Source organism: Acanthopagrus latus, chromosome 7, assembly GCF_904848185.1.
Source record: "Acanthopagrus latus isolate v.2019 chromosome 7, fAcaLat1.1, whole genome shotgun sequence".
Lineage (NCBI taxonomy): Eukaryota > Metazoa > Chordata > Actinopteri > Spariformes > Sparidae > Acanthopagrus > Acanthopagrus latus.
In genome coordinates, this window is record NC_051045.1 from 17779590 (window position 1) to 17804961 (window position 25372).

General features: G+C 39.8%; 1 long non-coding RNA gene across 4 annotated transcripts in view; it reads left to right on the forward strand.

Moving 5' to 3' along the window:
* The first annotated feature begins 7915 nt into the window (after nt 1-7915).
* The window catches only part of LOC119022434, a 39069-nt gene continuing 21612 nt past the window's right edge, over nt 7916-25372 (forward strand). For 2 of the 4 annotated variants that reach the window (XR_005075923.1, XR_005075922.1), the window contains exons 1-3: nt 7916-8756; nt 10418-10474; nt 15125-15310. This is a non-coding gene — a long non-coding RNA (uncharacterized LOC119022434). Of the gene's footprint in view, nt 8757-10417; nt 10475-15124; nt 15311-16158; nt 16477-17159; nt 19730-25372 lie in introns of those variants that run through there. The other 2 variants (XR_005075924.1, XR_005075925.1) reach the window with 2 other exon arrangements.

Here is a 25372-nt window from a genome sequence, read left to right on the forward strand (position 1 = left end):
ATTTGTTCTGGCGGTTGGGTTGGCCGTCTCATAAAGACCCCTTGCCTAGCTGTCATGCCACTATCCCTTCCTCTTACTACATGAATGTTTATACATATCCATGTAATCTTACACTATATGGCATGACAGAAACAATAACTGCTATTGTAAAATATGTAACCCGTAGTTGGATTGAGGAGAACTGCGCAGTTGCGAGGTGTAGGTGGCGCGCAGGTGTGTGAGCAGTTCCTCTGTTAATGACACAAGGAGTTACAGCAGATACGGTAGCTTCCTCTTTTCTGTCTGTGATGAAATGCAGATGAAATTATTTTATTTCTTTAAAAACAACAAATGTAAAAGCAGTTTGTTCATTTTTTTTGTGCCCGTGATTAGGGTTATTCTTATGCTTGTAAGCAAGAAGTTGAAAAATAGAATTTGAAGGAGCCCTCAGATCTCGAGGGAATAATTATGGACAATCATAAAACTTTATCACAGTGTGAGACAAATAGAGTGACAGAGTCGGAGCTGATTGCTCAAGTACAGTCTAAACAATGACGCTCCGTCATGCGTGACTGATGTGCTTTACTCCTCAAACCTTTTCAGGTTGTCACTTACCGATCATGAGTTTAAATTCCTTTGTCTAGTCTTCGTGTATGTAATGCACCTTTATATGTATATAAAGTTAAAAGATTTACATTCAAGCTTGTTGCGCTGTAAGAATAAGTGGGATCTGCTGCATAATCAGTACAATAGTTGTGGAGAACCTGCCCTCAGATAGAGCTTTCTTTTTGTTTTCTACTGGTGATCGCACGCCTCATGGTGATTGCAGTCGGGAGGGTTTAACACACCATTTTATTTACCACAACATCGCTGGTAGGAGCAGTGGAGAAACAGGAGACGACGGGTAATGGTGGGTAAAACGTTCTCCTCCATGTCACTCCCATGTCCTTAAATGTCCCTCCCCGTCCCCTGTCAACTGAGAACAGTCTTAGAATTGGGACCAGGTGAGCCAAGAATGAAAGCTGGCTGGATTACTTTACATTATTTCAATCAATTATTCAAATGTCCCCATTGCCTTCATGATGGCTTGACGAGGCATGCCAAATAATGATCCCTCCCCACACGCATATGCTCGCAGGTAAGGACCAGTGCTCGCCTAAATGCTCACTTACAGATACTCGGCAGAGCATGAAAAATTCACATGCACACACTCACAGCCACGGCAAAACGGTAATTTCAGTCCTGGTGATTGGGCCCAACTGTGGAAAGATGTCTGTGTCAGGTCGACCCGTGTGAGGTCAGCACCAGCGCGCACTGGAGCTAGTTGCATTTAATGTCTCTGTCACCGTAGTCACAGATAAGCAGCTGAAGCAGCACGGTCGAGGAGGAGAGAGGAATAAGTATAGTCAAACAAGTGCAAGAGGAACAGGGTACCCTTTGTCCCAGACTGTGGCTTTAAAGAGTGTCAAAAGCTAATAAATATTTTAGAATTAGGTGTGTGTCAGGGGCAGGCCCACTCTATCAGGCATCTGCTCTGTTTACTCTCCCAGGGAAACAGGTGCAGGCACATGAAGGAGAATTTCATTTCAAAAATAGCATTTAGCATTTTACCCCTCCTGGAGGCCTTCTCTGAGAGAAATTCTCATGTAATCATACACCATGGTTACTGAAAACTTCTCAAGTTGATCCACTGAGACATATGGTGTCTTAGCGAGGGGAGGAGCCGCAGGGGCTTCAGGGACATAAATAGGATTTAAATGTTTGGTTTGTGATCATTTGCAATGGGCACATTTCCGTAGCAAACTGCATGAAATGACTCGTTTTTTGCTGTTTCATAATCCAGGTCTTAAAAAGTAATAGTTAGACAAAATGAAATCACCACATTTGTTCTTAAACATGAATCGTTTTACATTAAATCTGAAAACATGATAGATTAGTGTAAACTAGCTGTAGTACAAACATGGAGAATTAATGTGCAAAACACAAAATATCAAAGCTTCACAAAGTCCTTTATCTAGAATCTTCAATTACGGTATTGTAACATCTTCGACACTTTCCTGAGACGGCTTTGTGTGCGACCGAGCCTGTTTATTTTCATCATTAGAGGACCGTGCCGTCTCCTGAACATCCAGGTCGAGCGCACACTCCCTCTGAGCCTTTGCATCTTATTTTTTTTTTAGTTTTTCCATTCGCGTCATCAAATGCTGCCTGCAACATAATGAGAGATGTGGCAATTAATTTTCTTTTAATCAAGGTCGAAATGAAGTAAATTGGTGCAGCTTGGCGAGCCCTCATTTTCTATTTTTGCAGTGATGCAAAACAAATACGATAAAATTATGGCCCTCCTCACCTTCTGTAATTAGAAAGCATGAATGATCAGAGGGAGATGATATGTACTATACGGTGCCTCCGACTATGCCTCTCCCCCCAGAGATCAGATTTCAGCTCTTTTGAAACAGATGACCATATTTTCCTCCCGTATTTGCTGTTCTTCTTTGCCTCTGCTGGAGTTACAGACAGAGGGAGCAGCTCAACATGACATTGACTGCAATGTTGTTGTATGCCTCTCAAATCTTATTAAAGACCACAGCTGTGAAAGACCTTGCTGACTCTACACATTTCTATTAACTGTGCTGTTTCAGTGTCCCTCCAAGCTGATTAGGAATTTATTAAAATTAGATTTTACCTGGCCATCTTATCGTTGCCATATGGCGCGGTGACCGTTTTGTTTTCAGTTTGGACATGTGAATACGGCTTGTGTGATGAATTTTAAAGCAAATCCACGGACCTATTTCCAGTGACTATTTTGGATTACCTCTGAGTATGTGGTTTGTTTAAAGAAAAGTTCCGATTGGTGCGATACTGCGGTTTTAATGAAGGACCCACACCTCAATTTCCTGTTGGAAGTGATTGAGGAAGTAGCCACCTACCTCTCATTGTCCCCCGCCTAAACATGTAAATAGCTCGGATGAAGAAAACATATTGCCCTGAAATGAAAGACAAAGGACTTTAAACAACATTTTTTTCTGTGTTTGATTTGGTCAAGAGATACACATCACAGTACGGGAGATTATCTTCTGTGCCATGTTCGGTGAGGTCACAGAATTCTTGTTTATCCCTGAAGTTTGACAGAAAGACTAACTCACTGGCCGAGGCATTTCAGCTCATGCCCTCTGCTGCTCATGTGCTACGTACATCTGTCACACCAAATGTGTCTCTGCGCGGCCTCAAACACTAGGTGTACACAGTGTTGAAATGCGCTGGAAAAATATATACAAAGGCTTGATCGAGCATTAGCTCTAAGTCAGCACAGTGAGGTGGGTATGGCGACAGCTGTCCAATCCTCCCCTCCTCCCTCCCTCGCCAGCCACCATCACTTTTCAAAAAGCTCCCTGTTTACCATACATAGGCAGCTGCCACCACCGTTAACTTCCATAAGACAGCCACCTGCTAAAGGACATTTGTACATGTCTTTATTTAATTAAGGTGAATGCCAGTTCATCGGCCCTCTCATGCAGTGTGACTGAAAATATGTCGACCTTGATAAGGCTCCTTCCAGCGGGCGCTTCAGAGGCTTGTGGAGGGTACATGTCTTCTTCACTGATAGAAGTGTCACTTTTGCAACCAAAATAGATCACGTACAAAATGCATACAGTGTACATTTGATTAAAGATTGAAATAAAGTGTGAAAAAGAAAAAAAAACGCACATTAGAACATTACAAAATGTCACCACACCTGTTTAATTGTTCTTGCGTCTGACAAAAACATAGTATCACTTGCTTCCTGTGTGAAACCCGAGTTTGTTTTGATGAACATAAAACAGGTATTTCAGTCAATTGAGAACCTGCAGGTAGCACTGCCGTGGGTGTTACAGTTTGAGCGGGTACGACAAGCACACACAGAGCTCATGGCTAACTGTCTTTTTCTGCTTTTGTTTTGTCTAATTAGGTGTTGAAAGCTGGATAGATTGCACTTTTTTTTTCCCTTTACTTCAAACCACAAATTCTGGAGCTGCTGCTGCAGTTGTCCAAAACTGCAAAGAAATGCTAGCAAGAGTGTGAGCAGCGGCAGTGACAGATCATTTTGGGCTCCTAAAAATGCTCTACTTGTACTAATTTACTTTATCTGTTTGTGTTTGTACTTTTCACAGCACACCTGGGCATCTCTTAAGCCACACTGGTTGGAAATCAGTCACACTGGATGTTTGGCAAGGCTTTCAAAGGAACAGTCTGACATATATACGTAAATGCGTAATCTGAAATCAGATGACATGTTCGATATCAGTTTCATCACAGGGTGTCCTGCAAGGTCAGGCCAGGACGTGTTCAGACCAGCTGCAGGGGGTAACAGCTACCCCAGTAAGAAAAAAAAAATCTAAAAAAACTCAGAGGCTATATGTTGAATCTCTTTTTTAAATGGGGCTGTGTGGAACCTGTGTGTTGTGCTGGAGCAACTCAGCTGCCAGAACATACCTGATAAAGCTAAGTAAGTTTCTGCAAACCAAGTTCAAAATTAATGTTTCTTTAAGCTAGGACTCTATGTTTGATACAAGTGATTTTTTTGTGTCTCTCTTGTCATGCTCTGATTAGATTAAGGCTCAGATACCACTTTGTTAGGGTTAGGAAAAAATAATGAAAATACCTGTCTGGAGATGGTCCAACTTCCCATATAACCGGTTTAGGCTTGTTGCCACCTCCTTCCCCTCTACTTTCTGACTTGAAAGTCCACTAATAAGCACATATATGTATTTATAAACTAAACAAGCTACTTTTTCTCTCTTATAACAGAACGGACAGAGGTGATGGTAAGTGAGATCCTTGGACTGATGAGGAAAATCTGACTAGAATCCTTCACAATTAAAAATCCACTGTCAGCCAATCTCTGTTTTTACACTTGACATTACAATCCGCTCTCATACGTACAATATAAAAGTGATAAATACATATGAATTGCTACGTGATTGTTACATAGAGCTCCTTTAAAGGTGTAGAAATAGAAAATCGAGGCATTTGGCTTTATGAGCAGTTGTGTGTTGGAGCTATTTCTTGACCGGCAGCTGCTGGGAGTTATGACCACACACGACATCTCAAAAATCCTGTCCTCATCGTGGGGTTATCTTGATAGTATTGGTGAGAAGCTTACATGGTAACAAGAGAAATCACATAAATAAAACAGCTTTGAAGTTTTAATTTGATGACACTGGGCTATTAGTTTTACCCCTCCAGTCTGCACTGAAACTGATACTGACCTCCTAATTTGACTATTTTCCAATCTATAGATACAGTCTGTTTATAGGCTGTATTAATATACATTTCTCAAAAAGGAGTGCTCCTTTAAGCAACAGAGCTAATTAACAGTATAATCAGTTCCTTCTGTTTTATCCAGAATATTTCTATTATATCTTTTTGATTTAAATGTACCTAATGCTATCATAAACTTCTGTATGAATATGACTGCATCAGTGAAGCACGGCAATATATTAGATTTGATTCTCTCAGGATGAAATGAACCCTTTAGTTTAACCAAACTGTATGTCTTTTCTAACCTTGGACTGCCTTGTGATTAGCTTTTAATGTTTTATAATTAGTAGTATCAATGGCAAAGGAGTCAGCAGGGCAGAGGTGGGCTGGTTACGCCCTTGAGAGCAGGCCTTATGAATCAACGGCTGGCGATAAATGGACTGGATCATTACTGAATCAAGTGATCTGCAGAATAATCTATTGATTTTCTGGTCTTTCTTACTTCTTTATTATTCTGTATCACAGTATTGCAACATCAGGAGGAACCCACTGATGGATGGGATGCTTGGACCTCTGCAGTGACCGTGGGGGGTTTGCTTAAGAATGTAGCATATATAACACATTCCAGGTTCCTGGGCATAAAATATATACAATGACATGCAGATTTATGCCTCATAAGGTGTGCTTTTTTAAATTTACTGTTTTTGCATGAGTCAACATGTCCGTGTTTTAAGCAGCAGAAGAATTGGTGTGACTATGATGAGAAGAAATGATAAAAGGTGCGTCCAAACTGTGAACAATAATATTTTAAAAAAATAGACTTCTTGCTGAATGTATTCAAATCTAATAGTTGCAGGTGTTAAATGCAACCCATTCAAGTCAAAATACCACTTGAAACCATTAATCTCCTTAAAAGGGCATAAAGTAAAGCTCCAGTTCACAGAAATTAGAATTTCTGTGAACTGGACATTTTTGGGCGCGCAAAAGTTTATATAGGATGGCAGTGTGATTACAATATGACAAATCAATTTACAAATGTCCTCAATATTTTGGAGGTATACCAGGCAGCAGGCCACAAGCCTTGAATCCTTAACCACACATGGAAGAGATTAAAGCACTATCTACCTTGTTAGTTGACTTTGCTATCGATCCTCTCGATTCTTTATTATGTACAACAGGACACATCACAAAACTGCTAATTGGCAATAATCTGTTTGTCAATAGTTCAGAAGACTGCAGAATTTAGATAAGGAACGCTCAAGTTTAAAATACATTATCACATCCCCGTTATTCCTATGGGCTTTGCTCCTGGGATACCTTCAAGGAGTCTCATGCTCAGAATATTTTACAGTAAATTATTGATGTATGGTCGGTGGCAGGAAAGATGAGAGAGAAGGAAAACAAAGATGGGAGGTGACATTAGGGTTCTGCCAATAGGCAGGTAAACTTTAAATGGACTGTGGAAAACATTGTAAATAGGGGTTGACTAATTGTGAAACTGAAGCCACCACACATAAAAGAAGTGAAAGCCTTGTGAAATTATAGAGGACAATATGTTCTAGATTTATTTTTAAAGTATGAAACAATGCACAAGTATACCACTGAAATGATCACGATAGGTGCAAATAAGAAATCGTTCATTACATTTTTAAAGCTGCACTAATTGTAATAATGAACCCACATCCAATCAGAACTGTACATTTGGAACATTTGGAACATTTTAGCACCTTTTGGCTCTTTGTATCGGTACTACAGCTTTTAACCTCACTGTAATTTGTAATTTCTCACTAGCTCCATTTCCAGACCCCAGTTATGCCCATCACCAAGCAGCAGACAGACAGGGTTAGTGACTAGCTGGTGCACACACATTTCCCTCAGGAGCTGGCGGAGACCAAAACAGAGCTAAAAGGAAAGCCCCCCCACGTAATCCAACACACTTGGCATTATTATAGAATTATTGCAGTTGACTCAAATGAATATTTATGCTTCCCGTAGTACATCCCCCTAAATCACAGCCATTGCCTGCAGTTATATTTCCTATGGACAGTAAATGGGGATCCACAGTTCATATGAAATCTTTTGTGTGACTAACATGTATCCAGCAATTTGTGGATACTACTTTTCACATTTTCAAACAAATACTGCATTTAGGATTAAACGGTATGTTGCATAACTCTATATCAGAACCTAATAAAACTACTGCTAAGACTTGTTTAGGTACAGGGGTCAAACTTTTGTTTACACCAATGAAAAATATGACTGATTTATTTTGTTCAGATAATTTATTTTGTTGAATTTGAATTTTTTTAATGTTTTTTTTTTCAACTTTACCTATAAACATAGGCCTAAGCCCACTTGCATGTGTGTGTTTTGGATATCTGCTATTGTTATGTAGCCTGTTTATGAATTGAATGAAACCAAACCAAGCACTTTGTGGCTCAGCGTGTCTTTTTACCACACTGATTTCATTGCTTTGGTTATCCAGACCGACAAAGCAAAATGAAATCATGCACCATTTCCTTGCTAGCATCTTTCCCACCAGCACTCACCACTGGCTATCTCAACAAGAGTGACTTTCATCAGTCTGTCTAAAAAGCTGAGACATGTTCCTGGGATTTCCTGCACATGACCATCCAGCTGTTAAATGAACAGAGGTCTGCCACGAAAAGGGGCGGGGCGTCGCTCCATGGCAACCATTAAATGAAATGCGTAGTGGTGGAGTAGCTGCAGATGAACTGCCTGACTTATGGAGAAAATAAACATTTAGCTGGCCAAATAAACATTGTGTGCCCTTGAGTTGACATACAAAACCAGAGCGAACTGTTGGGAAAAAATGGACATGAGTATTTCACTGACAGTGGTCAGAAATAGAAGACATTTGGATGCCCAGTGCTATCTAAAGTGTAAGTACTGTAAGCTAGCTGAGGTGGTTATTTGCTAACACGTTACTAAAGGCTACAATAGGCAGGTGGAGGAATTACTGTGACTGTATTTGTTGTAAAAGTTTAGTTAATATTGCTGTGACAAGTGTTCATACCTCTAACCAGCATTAAAACTTAACAACATAGGGGTGTTTTAACCTATTTAAAGCTTTTTATGCACACTCCTAGCTATATCTACATAGGAAGTGACTAAAGGTGATATATTTTTTTAAAAAAAAAAACTTTCTTTGCTTAATTTAGCAAATGAATACACCTAGACAACAGATTCAGAAATAAAAGTTAGTAAAAGACTTAGTTTTGACGAGCTATCAACTCATTGGGGACACACAAGTGAACTCCAGTCCAGGTTTTCCAAGCAACACCTGCTAACCGAGAAATTCAATTAAGGACTCCTCTTCCCACTTGGAGCCGGTCTCCAGGGCAGATCTTCCGGGCGACTCGCCCTGTAAGAAATTAGAAAATGCTACAATAAAACCCGAAAAACTGAAGAAAAAGAAATGTGGCAACTTTAATAATGAAGGCTCCCACGCTGTCCAGCGTAAACACACACGTCCCCTTAGTTGGAAGTCCGCGAAAGACAGCGAAGTACCACAGGTAAGACTTTTCCTTTTTCTCTCAACTACTCTGCATGCTCATCTCATTTCCAAACATATCATCCTCCGCAAAAAGCGACACCAAAGTGTCCATCGCCTCAGCGGTGACACTGAAAACTGGCGTCATTCAGCAGTTTTAAGCAGTTACGACATGACAGAGGATAGAGACTTGATGTGAGGACTTGTCGGTAAACACGGTGTGACTCCCCGCCTCGATGCAGCGGCAGCAGCAGCGCCGACAGCAGCAGGTCCGGAGCGACTCTCACAGCCTGTGAGGGAGCATACTGTACCTCTGACAATGCCGTGGAGAGGACCGGTCTTTACTAAAACTTTGATAATTCACACAACAGCCAAACTCAGAGCCGTCGGAGACCGGCTGTGATGCCCCAGGCGAACACACGCCAGTCCCGTTGCAAAGTTGAGACAGATAGGTGCAACTTTCCCCCTCAGTTCGTACTTTTTCTCTGTCAAGGCGAGCTCAAATGTCTCCGCAATATAAAACACAGACGCGACAACGTGAAAACAGGGATGATATGAGGTGTTTTATTATTTACTCAGCAGCTCTGACCTGCAGTGGGCTAAAGGTTATTACTGCCCGCTGACACTTCTCCGAAACAGTAAAACAAATAATAAAAAAAACAAACAAAACAAAAACAAAAAACGACACAATTGAGCGAGTTTTGGGTGCGACTGGAGCGCCCATCGTCCCGGCTTTTGACTAGAAAAACTTAGTGAAACTCCTTTAGTTGCCCCTAAACAGGTAGTAACCCTCATTCAGTATCATTTACCGAAAATAGAGGAACTACTATAAATGCAATCAATGTTCTAAGCCTGAAATGCGGAAGTTCTGCTGTTAGAGATTGTAAATGACTTTTGAAAATTATTTGTTTGTATATACTCCGTACATAGGGCCTGTAATGGTGTCACATGCTAAATGTATCCATCAACAAATCTCTACCAATGATTATTATTATTATTATAAAAAATGTAACAAGCTATTGTGCAAAATGCCATTTATAAATATCATCACAAATATTACACCATCTTTAAACCGTTTTGAAAACCATACTGTTTATCCAAAAGGTTGTGTTGACTATTGGCAGGTTGTACACCTCTCTGACACACACACACACACACACACACACACACACACACACACACACACACACACTTTGCTGTTTGCTATGGTAAATCTGATTTTTCTGCAGTTCCTGCTCTCAGTGGCTGTAAGGCAGGTTTTCTGACTTCCTACTACTGTAGAATCTGTTCAAAAACTCTGTTCATATTCTGCCTGTTTGGTTAGCCGCGATCGCTACAGAACACCACTGTGATGTGAGATTTAATTTAACATGGTTTTGTGAAGGGTCACTGTTTCATGTCTTGTGTGTTTATGGACGTCTGTGCTGTGTGCTTGCCACTGTGTTTGTTATTATTGTCAGGGATGAAGATGAGGACAGGAATAGATCACTGGCACTTTAAGCCCGGAGTTCTCATATTCTCGCCGGATCTTTCTCCTTTGCTAATTATTGTGTTGTTTTCAGAGCAAATATGTCATATCCATGGCGACCAGGCAGGTTTATTGTCTCTCCCGTGCAATAGCTCACAAAAGTAATTAATTATCCTTTTTTTCTCTCTCCCTCTCTCCTGTCTTTGGTTAAACAGATCATTCATGGAAAGCCATCTTCTATATTAAAAATGCCACTGCTAGTACAACAAAAGGTAAACATAAAAGTTTTTCTTTCAATTTTACAGGTTTGATGTCCTTTTTATGTGCTTTGGTTTCTTTGTCATACAAATCAGTCATAGATGAAATAATTTTATAATGTAAATAGATGCTTTCTGCGCACAGTGTGTGCTTTTGAGGTATTTTCCATAATACCCTCATAATGCAGCAGCTGTGCAGCCTAACTGTTGCAGATGTATTCATGCATGCAAAGCAAGCACACACTTGACACTTAAACAGGCGAGCTTAAAAACACATGTTTAGACATGAAATCAGCGTCCTTTTTATGTGATCTGAATAGCAAGCGTTAGCCAGACTAAAGGTAAGTTTACATTTAGTGGCGTGTCTATTCTGTGAGGTCACTAAAAATAATAACCAACAGCAGGTGACACTACGGGGTACAATAGTTCACCTCAGTGCATTGCTGGGGTGTTTTTGTTTCCTTAACGTTCATACAGTCTGTCCAAAGAGAGGTGTAAAGTGATCAGATGATGCAGTTTCCAGCTCTTCATCCTGTGTGCTCCCTGAGTGTATCTCTGGAACATGTGTCTGCTGTCCGGAGGTCCATCTCCAGCTGGACACCAGCCAGCCTTCACTGTCAGACTTGTGGTGCAGGTTCTCATCTCTCTTCAGCACTGATGAGACACTGCAATATCCATCTGTCAAACTTACTGCCCTTCTTTCCCTACCTCTCTTTTGCTCACTCTCTGCCTTCCCTCTTTCTTAGTTTCACCATAGGTGAAAGTGGAGCTGGGTAAATCTCCTGAGCTGAGAAAGCAGAGATGTTATTTGTTCATTTGTGCTGTTTTAATTATGATTTGGCTTGTGTGCTTTGTTCAGTGTTTAATGTTGTGGTCCTCTAGGCCTTTTGATTCTGTCTCTCTAAAATGGCACTTGAAGTGTTGCCTGTAGTGCTGTGCTCCTGGTTCACTCTACTAGTGGAAAATCTCATTGGTTAATCAGTGTGCAATGCCTCCAACGTTCTTATTTCCTGCAGTCCTATCAGTCAGTGAAATGCCTCATGTCTCATAAGTACCCATCTGCATCTGTCAAGGGGTGTGTAGAATTAAACCCATGTGTATTCCTCTTCTGTTTGACCTTGGCTGTGGACCTCAGGTCTTTGATGTCAAATAAGCGTCAGTAATCCCAGGCGGCATTTGACAGGCTTCAGGAGCCATTACTTTTGTTTCCCAGCGCATGAGCTTTATCAATTGCCCTCGGCGTAATGATTTTGTATACAAATTTACACTACCACAACCATAGTGTTTTGCCTTGTAAAAATATACTGCCTTCAACACGTCCTGTTATACCAGCACAAATAGCACACATGTTTTTTTAATCATCATTATTGTTTTTATTTTAGTGCTAAGGAAATGTCCTTTTTGCATGCTTGATCAGCCAGTAGAGAAATCCAATATAATGGAGGTTCAAGGTGAATTGCATCCCGTGCATTTCCCCCCTTCCACCGAAGGAATATTCCAGAGCAAAATAAACAAATCACACAGACAACAGTAATATAGGGTTGATTTTGAAGGCATGAAATAAGTATCGATTAAATCCTGCAGTTCATAGATGAAAATGGCCTTTTTGGTAATTTGTCCTGGGTCCTTTCAATACGCTAGAGAGAGAGAGAAAGGGAGGGAAAGAAAGGGAGAGAGAGAGAGACGGGGGGGGGGGGGAGAGAGAGAGAGACTGCAGAAAAGGTAGATAGGAAGACTAGAGAGAGGAGCAGGACAAGTGAACACAGCGAGAACGACAGAGAAGAGCTTTCACAGAGTTGAGAAAGGGACATGCTGCCCCTTTCCGAGCTCATTATCATTCTTAATAAGTCTTAAGGAAAGAAGGAGCATTGAGTGTAAATGCACGGTAATCCTTACACTGGCCAAGGTTAGTAGGGACGTCAGCACATGTGCACCGTTCCCAGCTGGCCACTTTGGGACAGGGAGGGGACCAGAGGAGCACAGTTAAGGATAGATGTTCAAGGAGAAAGTGAGGACGTTTAGACACTGTATAAAGGTTAGGCCCTTTCCCCCAGCCTGTAGCTTTTCAGTGCCCGCGCCACCTGGCATTTAGTGAGTAAACAGCTCTGCATCAGACTAAAAACTGTTCTATATCTCCATAGGACCTGTTATAGGCAGTAGTATTTCAGGAGAGGGACTAAGAATAGACAGGTGAAGAGCACAAGGCTTGATTAAAAATCTAAATAGGGCAGGTTTGACTTTGGCACCATTCACCACAAGGGATTCAGTCTTGTACTCAAAGTAACTGTTGGCTGCAGAGCATGCCTAATTCACTGTTCTTTGGGTGTGGTCCAAAAACAAGCATTAAGATGAATTGGATGAACTGGTGACCAATTAACTCATTTGACATATTGCCAGCCACTTGTAGTGGTTGATCAACCATGTTGCTTTAATGGAAATTCAATGCAGTATGTATTTATACTGTACTAAGCTTAGAGTCCAATGTCGTATCACTCGATGCATTCTACAGTGTTAGTTATATTACAGTATTCCTGTTCATTAATCAAATCGGATGTGAGACATGTCTGGTACGTTAATCTTAGGCCACAGTGAGTGAAGTCAGAGTAGCAGGTGATTTTTATACTTCCATTAATTAGTATATTCAGTGTATTCTGCTTTTACATTGTCTGACACCTAAAATGTATTACAGTCGAAGCAGCTATGATTCTTGTGTAAAACTGAATAAATGTTTGATACACATGAATCTCATAGTAAAAAAGCATCTCTGTTGGACATGGAATTCAATTAAGAGTCAGATTTTTGTTTTCTTCTAGAGGATAGAATACTAGAGTCCTGTCAAATTGAAAATGTGATAAAAATTCTGCCCTGTACCACAAGCAGAGTATATAAGACAGTCAGAACAAAGAGGTGAAAAATGTTTTATCTCAAATCTCGTGATTTGATTTGAGAGTCCTAATCGTGTTGTTAAAGCTGGATTCAGAATTGATTTTTGATTTTAAAACTGATTCACAACTAAAGAAGTGAAAAAAAAACAACCCACACATAGATATTGTTTCAATAAAATTTGGCTGGTAGTTGATACAAATCCAGAATTTTTTTTTGTTTTTGTTGTTACAAATAAATCACTATAATGAATAACTGGACTGTTTTTAAAGTCATTCAGCCCTTACTTTTTTGACCAAAAATAGGCTCATATAAATGTATGAAACAAATCTTTAATATAACATTCTTTCACACGGTCTTACTGTACTACTACGCATTCAATGATAAAACGTTTTTAGTATTTATAGTATATTACAAACTGATGGCAGGGATGTCACAAGCCAATAGCATATGAATACATCAATGCAACATTGATGTGACACAATAGATTAACATCGGCCTCTGCCATCAGTGAATGTCATGTTATTGGCCAGTGGGCCAATAACAAGGCAATTATTTGATAAAACTCCTGTTTGGCTAATACATAGGTGCACCCCTGGAGAATTTAGCCCTCATATGCTACATAGCAACAAATTGCTGCTGGTGGATACATTTCTACCTTTGCATGTTACACACCATCATATTGCCCAACCCTGTGTACGGACACAGGTCTGTGATATGAAACAGACTATTGATCAAGGTTTTTTTTGTCCCTGTCAGATTTGACTGGAAGTTTTGTAAAGCGGTGTGGTGAGTGCAGCTTAGCCAGCTCATTTGCTCACGCTGGAGTTTGGGGCTCCTCTTGCCAAAGTTAATTATGAAGTTATTAAATTCAAACTGAGCGCAAACACTTCATTGAGAAATTACTAGATAACTCTGACGTGTGCGCACTGTACATTGTCTGGGTGCTGCCCTGTGTCCACATGGTAGGAGTCTGTTCAGGAGCACACAAATTGATTTTTGGAATCTGCAAATTGATTCAGAATTGTAGAAGATAAGAATTGTGATTCTTATGGGAAATGTTTTATACGCAGACCAGTGTAGTGGACCACAGGGTTCCTGACAACGATGTGCCAGACGTTTCTCTAAACATCTTTGTAGATTGTAGTCTGACCAGAATCCCAGTTAAGAGTTTGTGTGTCATATGATGAAATTATTTTTTTCCGAAAAAACAGTAACAGTACGGCTATTATTATCTTTACATAAATTGTTTGCTGAAATATAAGATTTAGTTTTTAAATTTTGGGACCCACCAACTATACTGAACGTTGGAAGAAAATGTGTTCCCTGGCCTAGTCCCCAACTTTATATTGCTGATGTATTTGAATCCTGCTGATGTAGATCCTCTTGGGAATATGTTTGCTTAATTGTCCAAGAAGGGGACAACAGTCAAATAAGCAAATGAAATTGGAGCTGATGGTGTAGAGTGGGGGTGCCCTTTTGTCTTGCTCAGTGTAATGCCATCTCTGCGCCTTTCTGTCATCTAGGGATGATTTACCCAGAGACAGATGTTCTCAGACCTTAGCTCATGAACCTGCACCATTTTGTTCTATTTTTTGCCCTTTTAAAGGTTAAGGACTGAAACGCTTTCACAGCAACATGTCAACCTCTTTTGATTGCTGTGGTGTCAGCTGCTCTGATCTGTTGTATATTGATTTCAGAGTTTTTACTTGACTTTACTCTGACTGGGCTGAAAACATTGCCATGTTTCTCATGGCTTTAAGGAACATCTCTTTTTCACAGATCTCATCACTGCGTTTTGGTTAAGACTTGGTTGGCAACCTGCTCCATTACTGCCCCCCTCCCCTCCACTCTGCAACCAACCCTCCAACCCCCTCCAGGGAGCCTTGGGAGGCAGAGAGCCATCACCATGGTGATCTGAACACAGATCCCCCACACACCGGTCCATTGTGACTGGCGTGCGTTGAGGTGAGAGGGAACAAAATGTCACAGCAACAGGTTTTTTTGTGTTTTTGTTTTTGCATCAATTCTCGGCGGGATTGTGCTCAGATCCATGTGCTCAGTTACACTGGAGGGACTGCTGGAGAGACTGTTTGAGTTAGGGAAACAAGTTGATTTGAGAAATGAATAGAGTGACATGGAAATTGCCCGTAAATACTAATAAGTCTGTGCTTTTGTTTTATTTTTTTTTTTTCTGTGTTTATCATCGGGGCAAGCACCAAAATCATATGGGAGTTATTCTTATTATCTGATTAAAAGTGTTTGTAAATTCTCCAAATAAGCATAGCCCAAAGTTAAACAAAACCGGCAGGGTTTTTTTCAGTAATTTATTGCCTTTTTACACTTTTATGGTTTGAATCACACAATATTAATTTAGTCAGAATTCATTAGTATTGCAATAGTAATTAATGCAAATTGCAAGATATTTTTATAATAATAACGTAGTTTAATTTGGGCAACAATTTATGCAGTCTGGAAAAATGTTTTTGTTTTCGGCCCCCCTCTGTCCTGCCCAAACCCAGTACAAGAAACTGGTTAGACTGAGGTGTTTAAACAAAAATAGAAAATAAGCAGTCTCTGAACCGCTATCAGTCAGTATAGAGCAGAATTATTACATCTGAAAACATAATAACGAATAACATTAATAACAATTGTTGTTGTGGTGCTGGTAACAGATGATATCGTTCACCATTATACTTCCAAGGTCTAACTTGCTCAACATTTCACTGTACTTTTTCTATAGTGGCTCATGATTAGCTTCTGGTAATGCCCTCATGTTCTCAGTTTATACTGACCTTTGAACTGCCTTGATCCAGGCAACATGCTATTGACTACAGACCTAGGAGACGGAAGCTGGCTTATAGATAAAGTGGCATTGAAGAGGTGAGAGCATATTTTGCTCCCAACCCTGAAGAAGATGTGGGCTGTGTCCTCTGACAGGCCCAGAGTTGCCCTCAGTCCCAGAGGTTGGGATGGAGGGTCAGACTGTGGCAAAGGGCAGAAGGGTAGCTTCAAACATAACACCCTAACGTCTGGAATAATGTCTGGGCCTCCTGCCCTCTGCTCCGAATAGGATACCAACCCATAGCTCTCATGATATCCCCCTATGATACGTATTAAAGTGATTGTCTTGTCTTATCTCAGTAAACCTACACGTATGTTTTTTTTTTAGTTTGGAGTCAGTTATGAGGTGTGTGTACTGCATACATATGCGTTAACTCCCACAATAACCTGTTTTATTATGCAAGAACCAGAAGTCTCATTAATATTTGTTGATATGTAGCTATAGCAGTCAGGTCTTTTTGTGCCAAGTCTGGAAGAGGCTGCCATCTCTGTTCCCAGAGCAGATGCAAAGGTGCAGGTCCTGAGAGAGCCTTTTATGTTTGGAGACCTCTCCTTGCTCCTTTGACTGCGACCTCAGCCACAACACAGCTCTGTCTCAATCAGCTCTCTGCTGTAATCCCACTTCAGAATTCCTCTTGGCTAAGGGAGTAAATAAATTTTTCAGCGTTTATTAGAATACAGCTTGCCAGAAGGGACTCCTCTCTCCTCTCCTATAGCTGCTCCAGTAATTAGCAAATTGATTAGGAGAACTTGAACACACCTCCTTGGCTCTTATCTCCCCATTCTAGGACAATATTGCCGTGCCATGGGACAGCGTAAATATTTTAAGGGAAACCCTCAGTGAATCTCATTAAATGGCTATGGGGCAGAGCAGCTGTCTCCTGCTGAAGGTCCCAGCCAATTTTCTAAACTATGATTAAAGAAAAGTTTTGGATTATTTAAACATGCCAGGTCCTGTGGGTTTTTTTTTCAGTGCCACTGAAGACCTCAGTGATTCCCACCACCCCTCCGTGCCAGGACTGCTCCTCTCCCTTTGGATCTATTAGTTTGAAATCGTTTGGGTGATGACTCTTTGAAAGTGGTGGTCATTCTGGGATGCCGTGTTCAAAATGCAACAAAGACCTCTCTTTTATGCACAAATGCTAATTAAAATTTTTACCCCCCATCCCCAAGCTGCAGAGGGAAGACTTGGTAGCAATTTGGCAGATAATCAAATTGCATTTTAAATGGAGCCGTTTAAAGATGACTGGGGTCTGCTCACAGGAAGACACAGTGGCACAAATTAAGCTCGAATAAGCTGCTATGTGCAGGGGGGAACAATACAACAAAATTCACATCACAATAGGAGGCTGCATTTATGTAAATCGCCAACATTCAGTGTTTGATTTATGTTTTTTTTTTAATTAGTTAAAAGGAACTCAGGTACACAGTCAGACTTGTTTTCTCCGAATGCATGCATGCAGGAATTCTGTTTTTCTTTTAATTATGATTTCCCTCTTGCTAAGTGGCATTTTTTTCATAACGTGTCCTTACAATTTGACCAGTTGAGGCAAAATGCTAATAAGACGTGATTTGTTAACAGTTCGGGTACCTTGGAAACATTTTGTTCTTAATTTTAGACTTTCAGCCTGACAGAAAAAGCAAACTGGGTGGAAAATGTTGTCAACAGCTATGTTTGTCTACAAAAATCTGCGCTTAGAAGCTGTCCCCCCACATTTGGTATACATCATTAAGTTCTTCGTGGCCCATCAAATTGTCTATTCACACAGCATTCCAGTACATATTAGTGACATCTCGTTAGCAGAAAACAGAAAACTGACACAAAAAATTTGGGAAATGGGCCTGAATTGTTTATCTCTTAGAATAAGTAGAAAGTGTGATTCTCATGAAATGATAGAATTAGATCAAACGTGCAGCTCTCAAAGCCTCTTTTATCCTCTCACTTAGTCTCCCTGAAAAGTGAACGCACCAAGTGATCTATTCAGTTTTTAACAACATTCTTATGCAAGCCACATTTCCTGTAAAGTTTAACATTCATCACAAGACCAATACAGCCATCAGAACAGTTTCATATCCATAAAACTCCATTATGGACAGCACAACAAGTGATGCTTGACTTGTAAGTTTAAAGGGTTCTTAATTGGCTGTGATTTGCTGGCTGTACAGCAGTGACAGTGGAAGGGGCATAATGATCCTCCTCGGATGATGCATTACTTTTCTGGCAACTTAACGCACCTTAACGCTGCATGTATCTGTCCTCTGGTTAAGGGTTGCCTTCATCTCAGCATCATAACAGGCTGACATGACAATGGTCTTGACCTGCACACTACAGGTTACACTTGAGTAGATGTAATGTTAACCTCCTTCACCTTCTGTACAGATATCCACATCCAGACAAAAGTCCCTTGAGATCTTTTACAATGATCCCCCAAGGCAGTTTCCCTGTTTTCACTTTAGATTTGTGGTTGAAAGCAGCTGAATACATTTATAGAAGTATGAAGCTCCAAAGCAGCTCTGCCTTCCAGTATCTGATGCTTATCACTGAAGAATTTATCAGTAAAGTTGATGAGAAAAAACAAACAAACAACATTTTAATGTTCTTTTCTGTTTTTATAATATTACCCTTTGAGTTTGACTAACCATGTTAATTTTGGTTAAGGTTGGATTATTATCATGAACTCTTTCAAACTGCCTTTTTTTGACCAAATATTTTCATCATGAAATGAATAACTGTATGGGCTATGCATTTTAACTGTCTGAGAACTGCAGTAATATAAAGTCCATTTCTAATAATGCTGCATTTAAAAAGCTGTAAAATGTCTTCAATTTGTTTATTTACAAAACTAATCTGTATCTACAAGTCTGCATCTTTTTTTATTATATTATTAAAAAGCACAAAATAGATTTTTGGCAAAAAGCAACAGAAAAGGGAAGGCATCCTAATTGGAGCAACACAGTCTCTGTCTTATGATGCTGAATGACAAATATTGTTGCAAAGTTAATGACACAAGAGGGATTTGATTGATCAAGTGGGTGACTGATCATAAAACTGCAGTCAATATTTGGCTGTAGCTTTATTTCCCCTCTGAACAACAGTGTGCCAGGATGTCTGAGATGTATGGCTAGACACACAGCAGTGGCAAAACACATATTTACACTTCAGTCTCTCTGAGCAGGATGATGCTGCCTCTGTTTGTCATACAGGAAATAATATCCCATGATGCTAAAATGAACAGTCTTAGAGTATTTATTCAGATGGAGCAAAGGGTATTGGTTAAAGCTGACCAATTTTAGAGTAGTTGGGATGAAAATCTCCCTCTAATTACTGGACTGTGTGGATCCTCTGGTCCCAGTCCCTCTGCTGCAAATGATGGTATTAAAAAGTCTCTTTTATTTATAGAAATAAAATTTTAGCTTCAGAGACAATAGGCTAGCTCTTTTTTACGGTACAGCAGACTTTATCTTTTTAATAAAAAATCCTGACTTGGTGAAAGTTTAATTAATAAGGGACTTAAAGCTAGGGGAATGAGCAAGGGAGTTGGGTCTTTAAGGGGGTACTTATTTTTCCATCTGGGCTATCCTCCAAAAAAACTGTCAATTAGTGTGTTAAGCTGAAGAGACAAAAAACGTCATTAGTTCTTGCAAAAAGAATAATGGGTTTTAAAGGTTTTGCTTTAGTGGCAGGCCAAAAGCACAAGAGTGAGTCTTATGTATTTTCATTTATTTCCTCCAATTATCAAAGTTTGAGGGAAGGCTTCATTGTTCTAAGGTGCATGAATGAGGAAGCAGACACAGTGGGTTGTTTTTCTAAGGAACCGTCTGCCATAATTGTTTGAGATAAGACAAATAAAATTAGTAGTATTTGGTGGTGTGAATCATACTGTGTAGAGTATATTATTTTTTAATGTTCACAGTTTCCTTGTTTGCAGGCAACAGCGTTGTTGTTGATGATGTTGGCTACGCTTCTGGACCACGATTAGATGTCTCTGCGTACTGTAAATGTTATTGTATGTGTGTGTTTATGGCGGTTCCTCATGCAGTAGTTGTCTTATTTCAAGGCACTTCTATATATAACCGCTACAAAGCTCTCAATTGTGAATTCCAAGTAAATAAGAATTACCTGGTTTGGCAGTTTTGCCATCAGGCCCCGTTCTGTTTCTGTTTTTTTTTTTATAGATGATTTATGAATTGTTAACTAAGAAAACTATTAATATCGTATCTTTGAAGATGTAGGTGATTCTATAGAAAGATGGTTTATAATCTTCACATACAGACACGTTGGGTTGTTATTTGCTGGGAATAAGACTCAACAATAAAATATGTTTTTCCAGAATCACCTACTCCACTTTCATGTCAAGCAACTTCTTGACTTTGCTTACTGTGCTAATCCCTTTGTCTTTAACTTTAATCACGCCCAGTTATGCCTTTTATTGAGTTGTTTTGAATGATTTATTGCATGTCTAAGCTGCTGCTTTTTCTCATGTGATCATGTCAGCGTTCAGCAAGTTAAATGAGTTTGGCTGAATGTCATGATGCTGTGTTGTTAAACATTTTTCACGCTTATATTCAAGTTTTTTGTAACTTTAGATCAGGCATGGGATGATATGAAAATTTCATGTCACGATTTCCCTGTCCACCATAATTGCGTTTCAAGACATTATACGAATAACCATCAAAATATATATATATAGGGTTAGGGTTAGGGGTTAGGGTTATTTAATAAACATCTTTATTTAGTGAAATATCTATAATCAAAGAATCTAAAATAATTGCTCATAAATTATAAGGTCTGCTTGCACAAAGACAGGTAGAGATAAATGGTGGTTGGTAACCTCATCTCCTATTCTCTATTCTTCTTCAGTTTGTAATCTGTAGTATTCACTCACATCTGCTTTACTTTGTTTTTGTGGAGGTTACAATTAGCAAGCCATGACTTCATGTTGGCAGGCTTAGGCAATTTGAAATGAAGCAAGAAACCAGCATAGGACTGTAAGTCAGTGAGCTAGCCTTTTTTCAAGTCATTCATGTGAGGATACTCAAGATTATCTCAATTCACAATTATTCCAATAATGAAAATTATCCACGATTATTGTGAGTGTTTTTGTATCGCTGTCCATTATAAAATATGAGATAACTTTAGGATCTTGTTTTTTGGACATATATTCATAAAAAGTTATAGTGTTGAACCATGAATCAAAATTCCCTTCAGCAGCACATCTCTTTCACATACAACCGGTCCAAGGCAAAGTGTTATTTAGAGGCTTAGGCTATTTAGAGCACTGAGAGTAATATGTATTTCACCTTGAGGAAATACTTAGTAAATGTGAAAAGGTAACCTGTAAATGAGCAGGTTCCTATTTTGTGATAAACTTCCTCCGTTGCAGATGGCCATGTGAATGTTTTTTTTATGTGGGGCAGAAAGTGTGACAGTGATGCTTAGAAGAGCCTTACATAACTGGTCATAGTGCAAGAGGTTTCAGGCGTGGAGCCCAAAATATGTCATTGACTTGTGTCACACACAACAGGAGATGGCTTCTGCATCTCAGTGTGAGTGCTAGTAAATGATTGGTTACAGGAGATCCTCCAATAAATTAATTGTTTCCACTTCATGGTTAAGTATGTGCTACTCTTCCAAATCGAGTGCTGGTACTTGGTTATTACACTTTAATAGCTCGCTTGCCAAACTAACGATATATTACTCCATGTGCTGGCTCAGATCAGAGAAGATGAATTGGCTATTAATTAGAGTTGCACTGAGAGGGCACAGGGGAGAGACTACTCATAGCCTTGCAATCAGTGTCAACGGGGGCCCTTTTCTGACTAGGACAGCCAGGGCAGGCCCGGGTCACTGAGTCTTATCATGAAAACTGTTGAATCTGGTGGAAGAGGCAGCATCAAACATGGCCACCATCTTGTTGAGTCAAACAAAGGACAAGACAGTTTAACGTCGCCCAGCTGCAATTTCATCTGATGATCTTAGTCGGGAGTGAGGACAGAATGGCAGAGATGTGTGGGAGGTTGTTTGGCTCCATGTGGTTCCTTAACAAAAGCCTCACGTCCGAAGGACTTTGAATTAGAAAGTTATGGAGGAAATATTTGACGGGCAGAGATGATTTGTGGGGAATATTATTGTTTGGCTCACTTTTCTTGTGCAGCCTCTGAATTAGCCCTTTTATCACAATTAATTAAGCTTGCCTATAGGAGATGTTCCATCTTGAGCTCATCCACACAGGATAAATAAGTCAAAGCAGCAGGATATATGTCCTTTTATTGGCTGACTTGATCTCGGAAGCATCTGTAGTGGGGGGAAGCTGTCTCTGTGGTGCGACTTTGTGGAAGAGTCTTTGCCATCACTCACTTTGAATGCTTCTTTTATGACTCGTTTTGTTAAAAACCTCTTTTTTTAATGCAAGGTATCAGGAGTTATAGCCTGTCTATGCAAATTAGGAAATTTTGACAGTTTGTTATTCATGTCATCGCCTTTTTAAACACTTAAAGGCAATAAATTTCACCGTGACAGGCTGCTCCGAAATTGCCACTAAATATTATTAAATATTTTAACAAGTTCCTTGTAAATATGCCTTAAATGTTTGAACGATGGGCAGGAAGAAAAATGGCTTTGCATCAACTTATTAGAGGCTATAAAAGTGGCAGTGATTTATCTCTGATGTGGAGCAACTCGGGCCATCTTTTTTTTGTTTTGCTTATTCTGTGTGCTTGCTTTGTCCTGATGTGCCCATTAAAGAGGAAGACATCATGTTAAAAGCCTGCAGTTTCACAAGTCATGAAAATGTTAGCAGCAGATATTGTTGTACCTGTGGTCCTTGAAAGACAGAGTGCTATATGGCAACAGCACTTAAAAGTTTTAAAGCTTCTTGTACCTATTCACAGTTTGTGTTATCACTGGCTGTAGCAGAGCATGTTTATCAAAGAACTCAGTTGATTTGATGTTATATAGATTTGTTTTTTGATATATATCTGAGGTGAAATGGTAGTTAATTCACAAAGCCATATTTAATTTACATAGTTTTCAAGGTTCAGGGTGAAATCTGACTATTCTTCTGACTGAAGCAAATTTTGTGCAAAACCAAACTCTGTCACTGCCTGTTAGCTTATCTGTCACACTGTAATGCCTCCATTTAGTGACACTGATCAGCAGATAGCTTGTGCGCTGTTGTTTTACCATCCATGATAACGACGGTGTCAGTTTTATATAAATCGAAAAAAAAAATTCTGTCTGTTATGGTACTTTTAGATGTATGAAAATCAATAGTTTTTTCTGGCAGTGCTGCAGATTGGATGTGAAGTCTCAGATCTCTTTAATTACAAAGTCAAGCTGCAAAGAGGAGCTGAACTGTCTAAAAATAGTGTGAGATGTGACACAGTCTTGTGGTTTGTGGTGCACCTTTCCGCTGGTTAGGGCTGGGAATTTAGCATCAAATCGGGGTCATTTAGAGTAACAAGACTGTGCTCCAGAGGATTTATGTTTTACACTGCCAATGTGCAGATTCCTTCATCAGCCACATTCCAGCTTTTAAATTCAGAAGTCAACTTTTTTTCCTGACTAGGCTATCATTTTGTGACTTAAAGTGGTTTCTTAATTTATTGCACTTCAATTACGATTAAGTTCAACTTCATGTCCTTTATTAACTCTTCTCTTAACTCTAAGAGCGCAAATGATGTCGGCCAGCACCCACAAAGAGGAAAAAAGGAAAGAGCAGAAATTCATGACTTGGCACAAAATAACAAGACGCAAAAATATCGTAAAAGAAAAAACACTATCATGTTGAAAAATGCTGATTGTGCATTTACCTCAGTGGTTTTATTATGTAGTCACTGCAAAAAAAGAGCTATTTTACACATTCTCTGCAGACCTGGCCAACCTTGCATGTGTCAGAAGCTGCCACACACAACGATTTTTTTTTTTGGGATAAAATTTATGTTTAGTAAGTATGCCCTATTTAGTATTTCCTTTTATTCTTTATTTATAATCATATTTTTGTTCTGGGATCTGATGAACATGAGTGTTAAGATAAGCCATCCGTCTGGCTTTCTAGACATCTTAATCTTTCAGTGGTTATGTTTGTTTAATGTTCATTATCATTTTGTGTCCTGCTGCCTTTGTTCCTTAATGCACCTTTTTAGATATTTAGCTATAAAGAAGTCAATTACGGGTCATGTAATCTACAAGCCTCTCTCTGTTTTGCTTAGAAGCAGCCACTACAGTATTCTACAAATCTCAGTGCTGTCTTTGCACATCACTCTAACTGGTTAGTGTGACGTGATGGCTGCCATGTCAGCAACATGGCACATCTCTGTTCTCCCTCTCTGGAGTCCTCTGTGAGTTTTCCCTGGGGTTGGCAGAATACGAGTGCCCCCTTGTCTGACTGGCTATAACCTTGCCACCAGCTTGTGTGTGCGTGTGTGTATTTTTTTCCAACTCTAAAGACTTGAACAATAATGACTCAAGCCACGCAGAGTACACCTCAGGGAAAATACAGTGGAAATAAAAATAACAAGTGGATTTTTGACTGCAGTCAGATGTGAGAAGAGGCACGCTGGCACTGGGCTAAAAGCCTGAGCAGATTCTGCCCCCCCAGTTCATTAGATTAGGCTGTCTCGTGTTCAGGAAGTGCTGAAAGGCACTGCAGATTGTATCTGCACAAAATCCTGTCCTTACGTCCAGAGACAGTTGCCAGTCCCAGTCTTTGAAATTCCAAAGTAGTTCTCAATCCAGTTAAAGCCCAATATTGTGGTTGTCTCTTTGTGGCCCTCCTGCTGAGGGTTCTTATTAGAAGGGTTAAGTATGAGGATGCCTGTGTTGGTATTTCTGCGGTTGCTCATCTGCGCAGCGCACATGAATTTCTCTAAATTATTTATTTTCCTGACACCACCATATGGTGCTGTAACTTGTTTGTCTTGGAGCATACTGGAGAAATGCAAGATCTAGACTGGATTACTTCTTGTGTGTATACATGGGAGACGCTCATCAAACAATGCCTGTTTTTTGTTATTTCTTCTGCTGGGTGGGCTCTGTTGATGCAATTCCGCGCAACTCTCTTCTTGAGTTCTCTTCTCATCTACTTCAGAGCAAAGAGATAATAAACATAATTGGGCCAAAATGTGGAGATGTTTCACAGAGATGCTCAAAGACAGCTGCCGTTGGTCTGCAGTTGATGGGGCAAC